General features: G+C 40.5%; 1 protein-coding gene across 1 annotated transcript in view; it reads left to right on the forward strand.

Annotated features, from left to right (window-relative positions):
• Positions 1-17337, forward strand: part of grin2ab (glutamate receptor, ionotropic, N-methyl D-aspartate 2A, b) — a 124128-nt gene that overhangs the window by 50739 nt on the left and 56052 nt on the right. The window lies entirely within an intron of this gene.

The following is a 17337-nucleotide window of genomic DNA, read 5'->3' on the forward strand; positions in this document are numbered from 1 at the left end:
GTCCTGTATATATTATCCTGTGTTATGACTGATTCATTAAAATAAAGTACACTCTGGTATTGTTTCGAGATGGAGCGCTTTCTGAATTCAGCCCGCTTCTATTTGAGGTGCTCTTTGGAAGGGATGCATATAGGCTTTGTGTGCCAAAACATGGTGGAGTTTTTACATAACCTCACCGTGAAAAAAAGGCATGTTCGTTTTATTTTAGAGAGGGAGTGCCTTGCAGTTTGTTAACATTTAAGCCTAAAGTATACACTAGATTTAAACTTTATAGCTGATTTAGACTTATACTGCTGTACACAGCTGTTACATACTTTATACTAAAATAATTTCGTACTAAATTGTTATATTTACAAGGTCAACGTGTGTATATATTACCTTACAATCATAAGCCCTGTGACAGGCAGTCTGTCCAGAGTGCAACAGAAACTTGCACAATCCCAGCTGGGATCGCTTCCAGTCGTCCTGCAGCCCTGAATAGGATAGGTGGGAGTGAATGGATTCATGGATGGATAGAAGTACTACAGTCATACAGCAGATACAACAATGTAAAAGTACCTTTGTATCACCCACAAATGGGAGTTTTGTGGCTTTAGTATGAAAAAGGAGCACAGCATAAAACTAACAGGTCGTATATTTGATCATAAATCTCTTGGTTCAGTATAACTGAAATGATAACAGAAAATAGAGCAAGTTAAGTGAATACTTCCAGCACGCGACTAAATGTGCATGGTTGTATGTGTGTTCCACCATCGCCGCTCTGAACATTAACATCTGCTGTTACAAATTCAAACAAATGACCAGCACTGTTGTTTTCTGGAGTGGACAGTCTCACGGGCCCTGTTCCACACTAATAAATGTGTTGCACTGGTGGTGTCCTACAAATGTCCCCCAACATTTCTATTTCACTGGGAAATTCTGCTGTGCTGAACTGCTGTGAGCTTTCTTTCTTAATAGAGACTGTTTCCTACATGAAATCTACAACCTGCCTCTTGACATTATCCCCACAAGCCCCCTTAAGGGGTTTCTGATATTGTCGGTCCAAGTGTCATCTCCACTGTAAATAGCTCTTTGGCCACTGGGGCTTTTCCGTCCTGTTTTATACATGCAATGGGCCGGACTCTTGTTAAAATTACACAGTCTTTTGAACCATTTACATATTGGTGACTGTGTGCTGCTTTTGAATAGTAAGCACACTTGCCTGACTGCTGGTTCTGTCTGTGCTTTCCTCATACACTACTGCAGTGCCTTTGATAAAGTAAATCATACAACTAAAACTGATTGTTCTGAGAACCGGGCTAGTGCAGACAGCTCTGTCCTGGCTGTGCTTACATCATAAGCAGGCACCAGAATCATTCGGACAGTTTTTCATTTACTTCGACTTAGATCTTTCACGAGGTCCCACAGGGTTCGATTCAAAAGCCATTTGTCTTCTACATTAGTTTGCTACTTTACTAAGTCATAAACTCAAGATTTACATTTCCTTTCACTGCTATGGTGAGAACACCCAGTGATATGTCCTGCTAAAACCTAATGATTTGTACAATTCAGAAATGGAGTATTCACACTGTGAGGAAATACTCTGCATTTAGCCTGTCTGGACTTATTTGTTTGTATTAGTATTATCAGTTGCAATTGTATATGTTATCTAATATGTTCTGATATGAAAAGCCTTTTGTCTTGTCTTGTTTTTACCTAGTGTATTGCTGCAAAGATATAAATAATGACCACATTATTTTATCTTTTTAATACATTACTGTGCAAATGTTTTGAGTCACCCGCTTCTTTTTTTATATTTTGCTAAAAAAAAATAGAAAAAAGGTGCAACAGTTTATTGAAATGTGCAAGCATACATGGAAATACAGAAGAAAGGCTGTGCTGAAGAATATGACCACCATTATTCTTCAGCACAGCCTGAACTCTTTTAGTCAGTAGGCTTCAAGAATGCTTCTCCAGGCTTCTTGAACGACACTCAAAGCTCTTCTTTGGACCTTGGCTGCCTTTTAGTTTATTCTCTGTCATTATGATCCCACACTGCTTCAATAATGTTGAATTCTGGGGAGGCCAATCTATGACCGATAGCGTTCCACTGTGTGCTTTTCTGTCCAGGTATGTTTTTACCGCATTGGCAAAAAAATGAAGCCACTGCCGACTCTGGACTCGTAGTTTAATCATTTTTGACAGCAAAAATGTCAAAAATTACATTATAGAAGCAAAATATAACAAATCATGGGTGGCTCAACACCTTTGCACATTATTGTATAACTATAATTCCTCTTTGTGTGAAGAATATCTTCTCTATTTATATCTTTTTTTCATTTACTAAAAAAAACTGTATTAACATAGGCCGATAGGATACAAATTCAAACTCAAATTCAAATTCAAATTTTATTTGTCACGTACACAGTCATACACAGTACGATATGTAGTGAAATGCTTGGACATACTTGGATACCACATAGCATCTATAGACTGTCTCCAATTCTGAGACCACTGCCTTTTATCCTTTTTCTGCTGGATTACTTAAATTCTCGCACATATGGACTGGTCTGTCTTTCATGTCCTGCCTGACGAATAGTACATTGCTGCCAGTCTTATAAGAGAAAGGTAAACCAGATTTCCCCGTCGGCTTGTCTTAATCTCACACTTGCGCTTTCATAGCACAGATGTGTTGCGTATGGTCTGGCATTGTAAGCCTAACTGTGGTTGTTCTTTAAAGACCCTTGAAATGGCTCAAACATCAGTTCCTCTTTATCTACAGTTTGTTTATGTCACGGGGGATTCTTTATTGATCCATATTCAGAGGAGTCACCTTTGCCTTTTCTTAGACTATTGACATATCCTGGCATAGAGTATTTAAATCAACTCTTTTATATGTTGCTCACAGCAAAATTGATTTTATAACCTTTTTTTTTGCACTTTACGAGGACACAGTGTTTTCTGTGCATGAGTGAATTTATGGGATTGAGAATTAAGTACCTCTTCGTAGCACCAGGAGAAGATCAGCATTGACGAGAGTACATACCACTGTCACTGTCTATCAGGACAAAGAACTTAATAGCCTTTTATATCAGAATAGTCCAAGTCTTTGACATATGGACTTCTAAGCTCCAGTTGTCGATGATAATGACAGTGATGTCAGAGATGATAACGACTATGATGACAGCGATGAAGATAACAATGACAAGGATTTAGATGGTGATGGGTGGTGAAGATACTGTGAAGACTAGAGAGCTCTTTTTATCTCTGATGTCAGGAAATAGGAAATAATAGTCATCACAGCAGCACTGAGGTCATTCTCTGTAATTAGATTTTTATGTATTTTTTTATTTTTATTAAAAAGGATTTCACATGTCTCTGCGCAATATTCAGATTATATGGAAACAGTGTTCATATTATATGCTAATGAACGGTAAAATAACATCTACATTAATAATGTAAACATCTGCTGTGTAATTAAAGTGGTCCGTTCCCTGAAAAACAAAGCTGTTCACTGCAGTGTTTGCCTTCAAAATCCCACTAATCATGTAGAATTTCATTTCAAAGTTATTGTTTGAATATATTATCAGCGATTCGGCTCAGTGAAGAGCTGTTGTTGCGAAAACATGTGCTCAGCACCACAGATTAAGAACAGCATCATCCAAATCATCAGCGTTAGGAAAGTACATTTCCTAATTAAGTTGTTAGACAGTGACGCGAAGGCTTCCATGGGAATTAAAATCAAGACAAATCAGCGCAATTAAACACTGACTAAACCAGAAGCCATGGTGACTCTTTATTCATGGTATCTTTTTGACATTCGTTATTATTCCAATAACTTAATTAATGATGCAGACACACACATGCTCATACTTTTGGTAGTAAACTGGGGCAAATTAAACAACACGGTGAAAATAGGTGCACGACACAGCCTGACTGGGTCTGACCTGATATGAACTGAAGCAGTGTTTTATGCATGTGTCGATTGAACAAACCTGTCCATTAAGCCGCTCGGCAGACGGCAGTGATGCTTCTCTTGGGAGGAGAGTTAAGGATTTCGCCTGGATTAGATGGATGGCTGATGATTTGCGGAAGACTGGTGACAAGAACACTGCGTTAACCACTAGATAGCTGATGCATCGTGAGCGTTTTTAAAGGTGTTTTCACCGCATTGTTTTGCCTTCATTAGACAGATGGCAGAAGAGGAGTAGCTGCGAGAAAAAAGCGAGGAGAAGAGATGAGAAATGACACGCAACAAAGGTCAGCAGTGGATGCAAAGCAGGGACATTGCAGTTCATTGGCCATGCCTTCACCCACAAGCCAAAATAGCGGCCCAACGTTCAGAGCATATTTTAATTAGGAGGTAATAAAACTATTATGAGATTATAGTTTTAAAGTTCAAGGCAAATGCATACTCGAACATTTTTTGGATTGTTTATCTGGACCCGAGCTCAGGCCTGAATAAATAGGACCTGTTTGCGTTACAGGCTCAGGCTCATACTGCATTCATTAAACTTTGCAAACAGGCAGCTTATTCTTTCTTCTGCTGCAGGAAAGCATGACAGGCAGAGGCAGCTAATCAAGCAGTCACACTCTTACTGTATGCAAAGACTCAGTGGTGGTAAAAATAACATTAAAATGCTACCATATTTTTCAGTTCTCAAGCCAATGAGTGCTCCCCTCCTAGTTAACCCCCAGTAGTTAAGATTAATTTTATAATCCCCCAAAAACTTTTATAAAATCTGGGTCCGATCACGGTCTGTAATAATCCTTGTCTATTCCAGCCCTGCCAGAAGAAACATCTATTGACTAGCAGAGTGTTGGGTAATTATCTGAAACAAAGATAGGTGGCAGGCTAAAAGTTCTGTATTTATTGATACTTCTACTGTAGAGTTACTGCTGCAATTCTCACTCACGGTAATTGGTTTGGTGAACAAAGGGCTGAATTCTCCAGAGCAGATATTCTCCATAGGTGGAATACCACCTCCTAACTTTTCGATTGTTTTGATATGCCAATTACTGCAGCTGCCATGTAACCCAATCAATCACAGTTAGGACGGTGCTTGACAAAGTCACAAGACATGAGGGACCAGTAGCTTCTGTTTTACATCACTCATCTCGCAACTGAAAGCAACTGCAAAATACTGAAAGAAGGAGATTTTTAGATCCATTTTATTAAATTGTAGTTAAACACTGGAGCTGCAGGTTGAATATAATATGCAAGGTATATGAGATAATTCTTCATGAAAGAAAGTCCTGTTGCTGTTTTAATTTAATTTAGTTCAGGAACAATTAGTTGTTGCGCAACTTATATAACATATGTCATTGGTCTGACATACTAGTGATAATAATAATGTATACTTTACTGATCCTGTGGGGAAATTCCTCTCTGCATTTAACCCATTCACTCAGTGAAGCAGTGGGCAGCCAATGGCCATGTTGGTGTCAGCAGAAAGCTCTTTGTGATTGCTTTAGTTGCTATAGATTGTTTGCAAACACGTGCCCTTTGAACCACGTTGGCTGAAGGCACTTATTTTTCCTTTGAAGGCAAACTGTTTCTACTTTCAAACATACCTTTTTACAGGTTTGCTACTGCTTGGTGAGTAGTTGGGGAATAGTTGCAGACAAAGAGGTAGACAGCAGTGTCTACCTCTTTGACACCAATTTAACCTCCAGCAACAAATCAAGGCAAATCAAGACTGGCCTGGATGTTGCGAGGGGGTCACTGAACAGCCTCCAGGGGCTTGTGATGGACATCCTAAACTATGAATGCTGAGCTAATGTATCCTGTATAAGTTAGCTCTGTTGGTGTACATGAAAGATAAATTTTAAAAAAAACTCTTTGTACTTGCTAATGGGTTCATGAATATGTGGTACTATATTTACAATCCCTGATTATCATTACCACAGCAGCCCAGTAGCATTCGTTACGTAAGTTGCCCAATCATATGTAACACTGACATAACTACTGACATATGTAACAGCTACAAATGAGCTGTTGCTCTACATAATAGACAGATACAATGAATGATTAAACCTGCATACATAGTGTTTCTTACCACTATCTACTGTACAGGCGGGCAACCATTTGTGCTAAGACTGTGAGCACATACCTCGAGGCATCCACCCTCGACGTGCTTTATGCGATCTATTGGGAGAGAGGAAGAAGGTGGTAGAGGGGGAAACAGACAAAGAAAAGGTAGAGAAAAAGTAGATTTGAGTGAAGCCTGTGTCAGAGGCATACCATGTTGGTGTCAGTTCCACTCCTCTTCCTCCATGTTAAGAAGTTTCTCTCTCCCTCAGAGGGAAAACACACCAACTGGCCCTGAGACACAGAAACTAAGAAGAGACACGGACACTGGAAACAATTGCAAGGACATGAGGACATAGCAAAACAAAAGCAGAGTGATAGTTTTGGTAACAAAACACTACATGCAGCTGTGCTGTTCAATTATATGCCTTGGAGAGCTGACTTCTCTGTGTGTGCTGCATCTCCATTCAAACGAACAACTCAGCTTTTTTTTTTTTTAATATTTGCTCATGTTTCTCTCATGACATTTCATTTAGTCTGTAGCTTATCGTGCACAGAGAGTGGAAATGCCAAGCCATTGATCTTGAGTAATATCAGGCTTTCAGCCCATCTCTAAATGCAGGGAAGTATCCATGTATTTGTTCAGGAGTACACAGTCTCTCCAGGTGCTTTTACATGATTATCTCTTTACTACACTGGCTGTAGCCGAGTGTTCTGCATTCAGAAAATAAGGTATAAAGCACATTACTGTAGAAGGTGACATAGGGGGGTGTCGTGTGAGCTATTCAGTCACATCAACTTGAAGACAGTTTAGGGTTAATGAAAAAAATGAAAAAACTGTTGCCGTTGCGAGCAAGGAAAGCCCCCAAACTCCCTCCAGGTTATGTCTCCGGATGCTTGTTTTGCAAAATAAATGGATCGTTTTTTGGCCCTAGCTTTCTGAGTCATGATAAAACTGACATCCAACCCCTGGTGGAAGTGCTGCACTGTTATGTAACGAGAGAAAAAAGCTGATCTCTTAAATAAGGGTACAAAAATGCGTACAGGGGTACGCATTTTTGCGTACCCCATAGGACAAGAAGCTGGGTACACCCTGGATAGGCAGTGAGCCTACTGCTGGGCTAATACAAAGAGACAGACAACTATTCGTGCTCACATTCACACCTGCGGCCAATTTAGAATCACCAATTAACCTAACAAGCATGTCTTTGGACTGTGGGAGGAAGCCCGAGTACCCATCCACGCAGTTTCTTCAGCTTATCCAATTCAAGGTTGCGGGTGGGAGTTGGAGCCTATCCCAGCTGCCATCAAGGGGGAAAGGTGGAGTAGACTGTTGAAATGTTGACAGGTTGCCAGTCTCTCACAGGACTGACATAAACAAATAATAAGCAAATAAACAGCGCCATAAAAAAAAGATCAAACATGGTGCAAATATGTGTTAACTGCTGAAGAATATATGTGTATGTATTTTTTTAATCCTTTGAAAATGTGCACATGGTTACTTTAAGGTGCACTAATCGGCCCTGTGCATTTTGCATGTGTAGAGACATAGATGGACTTTTACTTTACCTGTATTTCTGAGATTGTGTGACTTTATAGTCACCATATGGCAGCTGATGTCACTGATTAGCTATACCTTAAAGCTGAGAGGATGCAATTAGTTAGTGAAGTCAACTGAAGTATTAATTAGATGGTAGGAGAGCCTTTATCTTTTTGTCGTTTCGGTTTGTTTTAGACTCAATTTTCTCCTTTCTATAGCAACGGAGCACTAAATGTTATTTTCAATCACCAATAATTATGTGAGACATGCATGCAGATGTGTCTGTGCTGCAGAGAAACTGTCTCTTGAGTTATATCTTTTAAGTCAGAATATCTCATATTTTATTGTTAGACTTTTATCTTCAGTACTTGTGGCAGTTAGTTTGCTTTTAGTGGCTCCTTTTCTTTAAGCTGGGCTGGGGACTTGAGCTTGCAGCCAAGCTGTACACTTAGTGTCTGTGTTTTGACTAAAAGCAACAGGAAGCTGCCGTGTTGTGACCCCACCACCTGTGATATTGATTTAAGGCTTATTTCGTACGGGCAAACTGGACAATTTTGTGCACCGAGCTCCTAATATGACACGTTTAGTTCTTGTATACCAAAGTGAATGCTGTTTTGTTATACCTGCCATTATATTTAATATGTTCAAGACAGATCAAGAATACAAGGATCTTGCATTTTTACCTGGTTTCCTGTCATATGTGAGACAGGCAGGGAGCTGCAGCTGTGGTGCGGTGTGCTGAGAAGAAAGAAAAAAAACTCCACTTATGTTGCCTTCTTTAAATCACAGATGGTGCTGTCCTTCTGGTTTCATCAGTCCGCGACCTCCAGTGTGCAGTTTGAGCTTTTTACTTCTGACTGGTGAGAAAAGGGTTAGCACCTCCAAATCGGAGGTTGTGGCTGGCTGTGTTCAGACAGAGGGGAGCGTCTGCATCAGGTGAAGGAGTTAGAATACCTTTGGGTCGTTGTCACTTATGAGTGTAAAAGAGGGGCCAGGAAGTTGACAAGTGGTGTTGCTACGTGGGTGCTGCACCAGAATGTGGTGGCAGAGGCAGAGCCAATTTAGAAGAGACAGTGTGCTGGTCAAGATAAACCACAGTCCTCATCTGTTGTTTTTCAGGAGCCTGAGCTTGTTTCTGAGAAATGAAATTGGGGATATGGATACTGTGGTTATCCACAGGTTTGCTGGCCTTAAAATTTCCAAGAACGGTCAGCGTGTCCAGGCAGAAACTGTCCTTGGTGCTTCCTACTGGAAGTGTCACCTTGGAAAGGAATCCGAAAGAAAAAGGTAATTATATTTTATAACTGTCTGTCAATGCCACTGGATCCTTTAAGAGTGGCTGAAGGATGTTACCTGGGAAATTGTCTCTTGTCCATTATATTTGCTCACATTCAGTTATAGTCCTGTAAAAAACTGGCAGCTTCACAAAATTGATATTTATGCACTGACAGTACCGTACCCTGTAGTAGCTTCACCAGCTGAGCTACCTGAACTAGAGCTGAAACGATTAGGGAGTTAAAAGTTAACTTAATTAAAAAAATATCCATGAGGAATATGTTAATTAAGCCACAATGAAGTCTACTATGAAAAAACAAAAGATAATTAAAAATTTCTGCTCATGAGAAGTTGACGATATAGCTTAAAAATGATATCACAACATTTCAGGGAAATTTGAAATGACGATATTTCTGATGATACAGAACACAAACATACTAAGATTGCAGCTTGCAGGCAGCAGCATTTGTTAGTGCAAACAACATGAAGAGCATTTTCCATCCTTTGTTTCCAACGAGCTGCTGTCGTAGATGACAGACTGCCTAATTCAAAGTGTGAATCTACTAAACAAGGTGCCAGCAGCAGCAGCATTATAGTGTAACGGTAGTGACACAGCATTATATCCATTGATACAACATAAGTCAAACACAAGCTCAAAAGTGGCGTCATTAGCGTTTTTCCCATAAAAAAAATTATGTAAAATTGTGACATAACTGCACATAAGACTAGTGTAAAGATAACTAAAATAACCTTCTCCTCATCAGGAGCTTATTTTCTACCTGGGCTGTTGTATGTTGAGTTGAGCATTTTAGCCAGCTGCTTAAAGCCGTCCTATATCTCCATTAAGCCGCATCAGTACTTTCTATCCATCGTTTCCTTTTCCTGTCATAAGGAGTCCAACTAGTGAGTGCTTCAGTGATGCTCAGTGAAGTCATTTGTTTAGTTTTGGGCTGCACATCAACAGCTGCTATAGTCTCCTTCTCATGTGCCTTCATAGCCTTGTTTGCACTTGACGGTGTGTTTGTTGCCTAAAGTGATTAAAATCTAATGGTCATTGGAGTGTGACACACAGATTTCATTTTCAGACATAACTGACATATACACATATATATATGTATGTATGTTGTTGTTTTCACACTTGACTGAAGCTGATTTCTGGGCTAATTTAACCAACTGTCAGTGCGCCTCAGGGTGGCTGTGGCTACAATGTAGCTTGCCATCACCAGTGTGTGAATGTGTACATGAATGGGTGGATGACTGGATGTGTAAAGCGTTTTGGGGTCCTTTGGGACTAGTAAAGCGCTATACAAACACAGGTCATTTACATTATCACCGTGCTCTGTGAGGGTAAGTCTAGCAAATGGTTTCCTGCTGAATTTTCTTAAAATGACCTATTATCCCTGTCAGGGCCAATCATAGTAGCTGCAGCCCACACTAAAAGTGTTGTTCTAAAATATGAAAAAGAAAAAAAAAGGGACAATATGTGTTAGTTCAAAAAGAGTACAGATAAGCGAGGAAGTCATGTTAGTCAGGGTAGGCAGTGGGATTTGTTTTTCTATTTTTATCCAACTAAACTTGAGTGAGTATCCATGTTATTTTTTATTAGATGTTCCCAGCCAGTCAATAATTCACACTAGCAACCTTTGAGTCATAGTCCCACTTCTCTGACCTCCATACAGAGCTCTGACTCACTTCACATAATATGATGTTTCAGTATCCAAATCAGGAAAATGTGCTGCAGGAAAAAAAAAAAAAAAGCCTTCAAACGCTTTTTAGACAGCTTTCAACAACCTCGCTATTAATCCCTTATGATAATTATACTTGAATATATTTTGCCATATTACACTGGAAGGAGAGCTTGCGTGTTTTACGTAGTCATTTCTTATCCTGTTTACTGTCATTTTTTTAAGCTGCTGCCCTTGAACTATTAAGAATACCTCGCTTTAAGAGTGTGAACTGCAAGCATTTGATGAGGCAAAGATAAAGAAGCGCAGCGGCGTGGCCATAGATGGATTAAAAGAAAGAAGAGTTTTGTTTGTGTTTCTGAGGTGATGCCCACTTTGGCAAGTCAAACTCCCTTCACTGCTCTGTTCTGCTCTGCTCTGCTCTACTCTGCGTGGGTTGTTGCTGTATAAATAACACTCTCAGAGCAGATCAGAGAGAGAGAAAGAGAAAGAGAGAGGATGAGGGAGGCTGTAACAGCAGAGAAAGAGATGGTGAGGGAGATTTGGGCGGGGGGGGGGGGGGGCTTGAATGTTGGAGGGGCTACAGCAAGCGAGATGGTGAGAGAAAGACAGAGAAACAGTTGATCAGAGTCGTTTTAGTGTTCAAGAGGAAAAGAGAGCAAAGAGAACAGTACTGCAGAGAGAGAGGGAGAGATGGAGGAGATTGAGAGCGCTTGTAGAATAATTGAACCATATATGGTAACAGTTAAGTATGAGGTGATCTGAAAAGATGAGAGAGAGAGAAAGAACAAGTGTGAGAGAGAAATGGATGTGAAGATGTACAGTACGAACCCTTCAGAGAGAAAGAGAGGGAGAGTTTTGTGTGTGTGTGTTTGTGTGTTTGTGATCTCATGAGATGGACTGTCTTAGGCGGTGCTTGTGTGTGTCACACAAGCACCGCCTAAGACAGTCCATCAGCGTTAGTCACGGTGAAGATGATTAATAGTGTAAAGATACTGCAGCAGCTCATCACTGCCAAACAGCAGATCTTTAATCATTTGGTTACATACACAACAGCTAATTCTGCCATTTTTTCCCATGTTCGAGTCACTAACGCGATGAACAGATACCGCACGTTTACAGTGAGACACACGTCACAGTAGTTTTTGCAGATTCGTTCCTAAAGATGAAATAAATGACAGTTATACAATTTGTGTAGGCGTTTTATAGAAATAACACCTTCCTAAATCTTTGGGGGGGTTTAAAATAAAAAGAAACGTTAATTAATGGACGAACTTGTGAAGTTAAATGAATGTTTTTTGCCACAGTAAGCCGTTAAAAACCATTCTTACGTCACCCTATGGATGACAAAACCTCTCCCTCTACCCTTCACATGATCCCTAAATAATTAAGTGGCCATTGTCACAGTGACAGTAATTAAATTCAGTCGGGTCACATAGCTTTTCTCTCACAAAATGTTAAATATGTTCTCGGGGTGTGTGTGTCCATCAAAGTGGTTTTTACCCGAAGCAGGTGGACTTTTTTTCACATCTTTGCAATCCGAGTGTTGTTGTTTAGTTTTTTTCACATTAACGCTGAAAAAGCAAGAAATGAAAAACGTTGAACTTCAGGTACGTGTGCTCGTCACTGTCAATTTACCCAGCTGTCCTAGTGGATGAGGAAGGAGGCAAATATGACACAGATCAATGGTCACATCCTGCAAGTACAAGTGCCAAACAAGTGTGAAGGAGAAATTAACACTGCTGCTCTATGAGTGTCCGTATCTGTAGTAAATGGCACCACCACACGGCCACAATATTCACACGGAGGAACATTTTGTTAGCTGTGGATCTACCTGTACAAATACCTTTGTGGATATTCTGTATCATAGCAAAGAAAGCTGCTCCGCTACACCTCCAAAGTGCTGCCAAGTGCTCCCAGCTGGTCAAACGGTTTGTCTCCAGTTGCTTTGGTCGACACTGCCTGTTAAACTGAATAGCCCAGGGACCAGATACAAACTTTTTATATTCAAATCTATCCATTCTCTTAAGTGCATATCCAATTTAGGGTCGCAGGGGGGTATCCCAGCCAAAACAGAGTGTAACTTTGACAGGTCTCCAGTCTATCAAAGGGGTCACATTTGCACCTACAGCTGATTTACAATCACCATTGACCTGACATACATGTATGTGGGAGCAAGCTTGAAATTCTGCAGAGGAACATGCAAACTAAACACAAAAGGGATTCTAACCCAGGACTTTGTTGCTGTGCACCCCTAATATTCTCATAAACTGAAATACAACAAACTGGAAGTGAAGCAGGAAATCCAGTTCATCATAATGTCATTAATTCTCTGTCAGGTTTCTTTTCAAACTCATGCATACGGATGTTTGTAAAGAAAAAAAATTGAACACTAGGTAAGCATCGCAAACATTCAGGGTACAAGTAGGCTTGTTTTTTGTTTTTGTTTTTTGCTTTTTTTTTGTTGGGGGTTGGGGCTTAAATGTAGTGAATGGATGATAACAAAAGATAAACTCAGTGCAAAGCAGGAAGCAAACCAGTTTCTCTGATGGCAGACGTGACTGATTCCATCTCCACCCTTTCAACTTCCAATGCGGACTTTCTCGCTTTTTAAAAGAGGTCTCTCTCTCTCTCTCTGCAGCTAGTGCATGAAGGCACAGACACCAAAGGGCACCTTCATGTATCTCTGTGACACCAGCAACATGTGTCAGGAAAGCAGTATTTACTGCCCGGGTTTTGTATTCTCCCATATAAATCTATTAAACCTTTCTGTCTTACAAACACCGCAGCATGCGTGTTCAGCAGAATTTTTCCAAAATCACTATGTATTAACACTGCAGTTAATATGCATGTTGTGAAATCCTGCATTGAACTAATAACTAAAAGAAGTTTTATTCAGAGCCGAAAAAAATTACCAGCATTGGAAAGCATTAACCATTTGTTAACTCTTTAACTTTCTCAGATTTGCTTTTGTTCATCAGAAGATGAAAAATCCAAAAAAGTAATGCTTAGATTTCTGCCAAATATGTTACGACAGATTCATTATGTGTACTGTACATGGACCAATCCGGTTGTTCAGTGATGACGCGACGAATCCTACTTCCGGGTCTAAAGTAGTCTGCGTTTAATATGGCTTTTGTGTTGTTAACATGTTTAATGTTATGTATTTTCTTCTATTTGATCTCAAAAAGCTCCTAAAACAGTCAGTGATCCCTGTTGACCTCCCTCGGCTTTTATTACCACTAATCATTTATTTAAGCTCAGTTTTTAAAACCTTAGGATGTAACTACAGCCCAGCCCATGCAGCAGTATATGAATGACTAACCTCGTATTGTGGATGGATTATCTCAGTTGTTCTCCTGGCTGAAGTTTGGTCCTTTTACAGCATCCTGCCATGCGATTACATTTGTTCCTGACCACCGAGAACACTCACATTAACTTTTATCGAGTGGAAAAAAAGTTAGCTTGTTTATATTATGCTAACATAGCTGTGTCGCTAGCGGTCACGTAGCACATCATTATATACCAGCTAGCCCAACTTCAGTAACCCTACAAACGTCACTGCTGTTTAGTTTTCTGTCTTCATTTATGCTGGAAGTGATAGCAGAGCTGTACGTTTTAATTTGTTTCCAAAACCCAGCAGTCAGGACATGCTATATTGTATTTAGATAGAAGCTAGCGAGCTAACTCCCTGCTAACTTCTAACTCCGTTAAATGTCATAAATTCCGTTTTCATGGATGCCTGGATGTTAAACTCAATTGTTACACCTGGTAGAGGAGAAGGCTGATCATTTTATTAAAGATGAAAGACTTTAGACAGTTTTTCAACTCTCAGTAATGCCATAGTGATCGTTTGATATATGGACCTGCAGCGGAGTTTAGGCCCAGACACGGCTAGTGACGTCAGACTGAACAACCGGATTGTTATTGCGTGCATAGTGCCCCCCCCCCCGGCCCATTCTGCCAGTAAAGTTCCTGTATTATTTAGTGATTTTCCTCCATGCGTTTAACATAAGCATTTGGAACATCAGGCGACGTCTCATTTAGTCGATCTACACAAACAAGGTGTTGTCTTTCTGGTGGTGTTTTCTCAGTGGTGTAATTCTCCATTGCACCACACAACCATGGGTGAGGGAAAGTTCTCCAGCTGAAAAAATCTTTTTGATATCAGAGGTCAGAGAAGAATGGCCAAACAAGATAACAGGAAGACAGAAGTACCTCAAATAACACTTTGTATCAACCAAGATATGCAGAAGGGCGTCTCTGAACACACAACACACTGAAGCAGATGGGCTACAGCAGCAGGAGACCACACCATGTGTTCCTCCTGTCAGCTAAGAACAGTAGGCAACAATTCACATGGGCTCACCAGAACTGGACAATAGGAAGTTTTACAAGCACTGCTCATTCCCTTGACTCTCAGTTTCTTTTACATTCAGATGGTAGGGTCCCAATTTTTTGTGCTGTTTGAGCCATTAGTACCAATTTAGCATCGCTTTAAACACCACAGTCCAACTGTTGACCATGTCCATCCCTTTATGTACCCATCTTCTAATGACTGCTTCCAGCAGGATAGCACACCATATCACAAAGTTCAAATCATCTCCAACATGTTCTTGAACATGACAGTGAGTTCAAATGGCCTCCATACTTAATGCTGTAGACCACTTTTGGGATGTGATGTAACGGAAGATTCAAATTATGGATGCGCAACCAACAACTCTGCAGCAATCTTTGTGATGCTGTCATGTCAACATGAACAAAAATCTCAGAGGAATGTTTCCGGCAGCTTGTTGAATCTTTGCCATGAAGAATTAAAGCAGTTCTAGAGGCAAAAGCAAGGTGTACCTATTAAAGTGTCCAGCGAGTGCAATGTACTTCATAGATTGTCAACTAATTATCTTGGGTTTGCAAATTCCCCGTCTATCTTATGTACATCCTCCTTTAAATGTATTCTGCATGTACCTAATTACACGACACATGAGTCTGTTCAGTGTAATAAATCCAAACACAAAGGTAGCTGACATAATAGATGATATTATTGATGTATAGATAGACAAAAAAAATAACTTTAATTGTGAATTGTAATAATGCTTTTGTTTATATATATAAAAACTCGTTTGGAGGAAATCATTTCTATCAAATGTGAATGAATTCGTAAACAAAATTAAAGCGTTATTAATTGTACCCCGGCTGTGTGTGAGCAATATGGAACAACATGGCCTACCTCGCTGCAGCACTTTAATGATGGCCAGAGGTGTTGCTGGGCTAGCTGATTGTGATGCATCCTAGAACACTGTTCTGCAGACCAGTGCTAATCAAGTGTTATTGGTACGAGGCTACATAGCAGAGGACTTGAATCAAAGTAGTGTGCGAGAGGCCTACATCACTAAGGCCGGTTAATGATGGCCAGCGGTGCTACAAGCCTGGCACATCCTAAAAGATTGCAATGCAGAGCAGCACACTGCAGATGCTTGCATCACAAGTCTGGCAGGGGTTATGTAGATTATTTTAGGCACTCTTCACATTTTATTAGTTTTACTCCAAGATGTTGAAATAGTAGTCCACACATGTGTGGACTGGAGGTTCATTCTTGAACTCAGAGAACGACTCGTGCTACAAAACGAGCTTTTTGGGAGCGCTGTCTGACAGCCTTTCTGTCTTGTCTACATTTTTTATCAATGTGGGAAAAACAACAGGGGAACAAGCAACTCCAAAATCATCTGATAATAGCAATCCAGCTTGAAGTGACACCACTATAATCTCAATAATGGCGTTCCTGTGTAGCAGCCAGCAGATTGTCATTACACATGTACTGGAGGGAGGGAGATTTTTGACCTCAAAACAAGCATCATTCTTTAGGTGCAAATGTCTCTTTTCTGCTGCTGGGCTGAATTTTTGGGAGTCTCACTGGAATATTTAGCTTTTTTTTCTCCTTTCTTTTTCTTTTTGGCAGACCAGAAGCGAACTGGACATTTTACATCACTCCTATCAGCAGAGATTCTTTATGCTGTATGAATGATCTGGGAAATTACAGCCTGAGCAAATCTAATCCGATTTGAACAGTGCAGTTTGAGCAGTCTGGCTTTCTTTTTTTTTTCTTTTTTCTTTTTTTTTCTGCTGGGGCCAAGTCCGTCTTAGTGCATGTAAATACTGGCAGATTGGCGCTAGGCGAGGCTAATGCAGGTGCCAAGTGGAGTGTTAAGTGCTCGCCATGTGATGCGGGCCTATGGCTCCTGTTGCTGTTATGAGACAGTCTCGTTCTCAGTCTCGCCCGGTTGCTGCTAATTGCCTTAATTGAGAAAGTGACCTACATCTGAGAGAGGCTTTTGGTGGATCAGCAGAACAGCTGGCGGACCTGCAGAGGGAGGGCGGGGTGATGAAACGAATGAGGGAGAAATTTGGAGAGACGGGAGAAAAAAAATCTGGGTAGCCTGACTCTCGTGTTTAAATATACTTGATAAAGCATGAACGTTCCTAAAATTGTTTAAGGTTATTTTTACTGTTGTTTTGTGGTTACACACATTGTGATTTATGGATCCAATTAGGCAACGAGGAGCCACCAAGGTAAATTTAGCCATTGGCTTTATCAAGGGCGGAAAGTGGAAATGATAAAGTAAGGTGCAAAGAGGACCGGGAGGAGGAGGAGGCTGAAAGTGACATCATGCTTTTAGAGCAGAGGCCGGCCCTCAGGCCAGCGCTGAATACACTCCTAACAGTCTTGTGTACTTTCCTTAAACTGAATTATTCAGCACCCGCCTGATGGAGAGACTGGCTGTGACTGTGTGTGTGTGTCTGCATGTCTGGCTCCTGCATTGTGCATGCGC

The sequence above is a fragment of the Maylandia zebra genome, linkage group LG6 (genome assembly GCF_041146795.1).
Source record: "Maylandia zebra isolate NMK-2024a linkage group LG6, Mzebra_GT3a, whole genome shotgun sequence".
NCBI classification, from domain to species: Eukaryota; Metazoa; Chordata; class Actinopteri; order Cichliformes; family Cichlidae; genus Maylandia; species Maylandia zebra.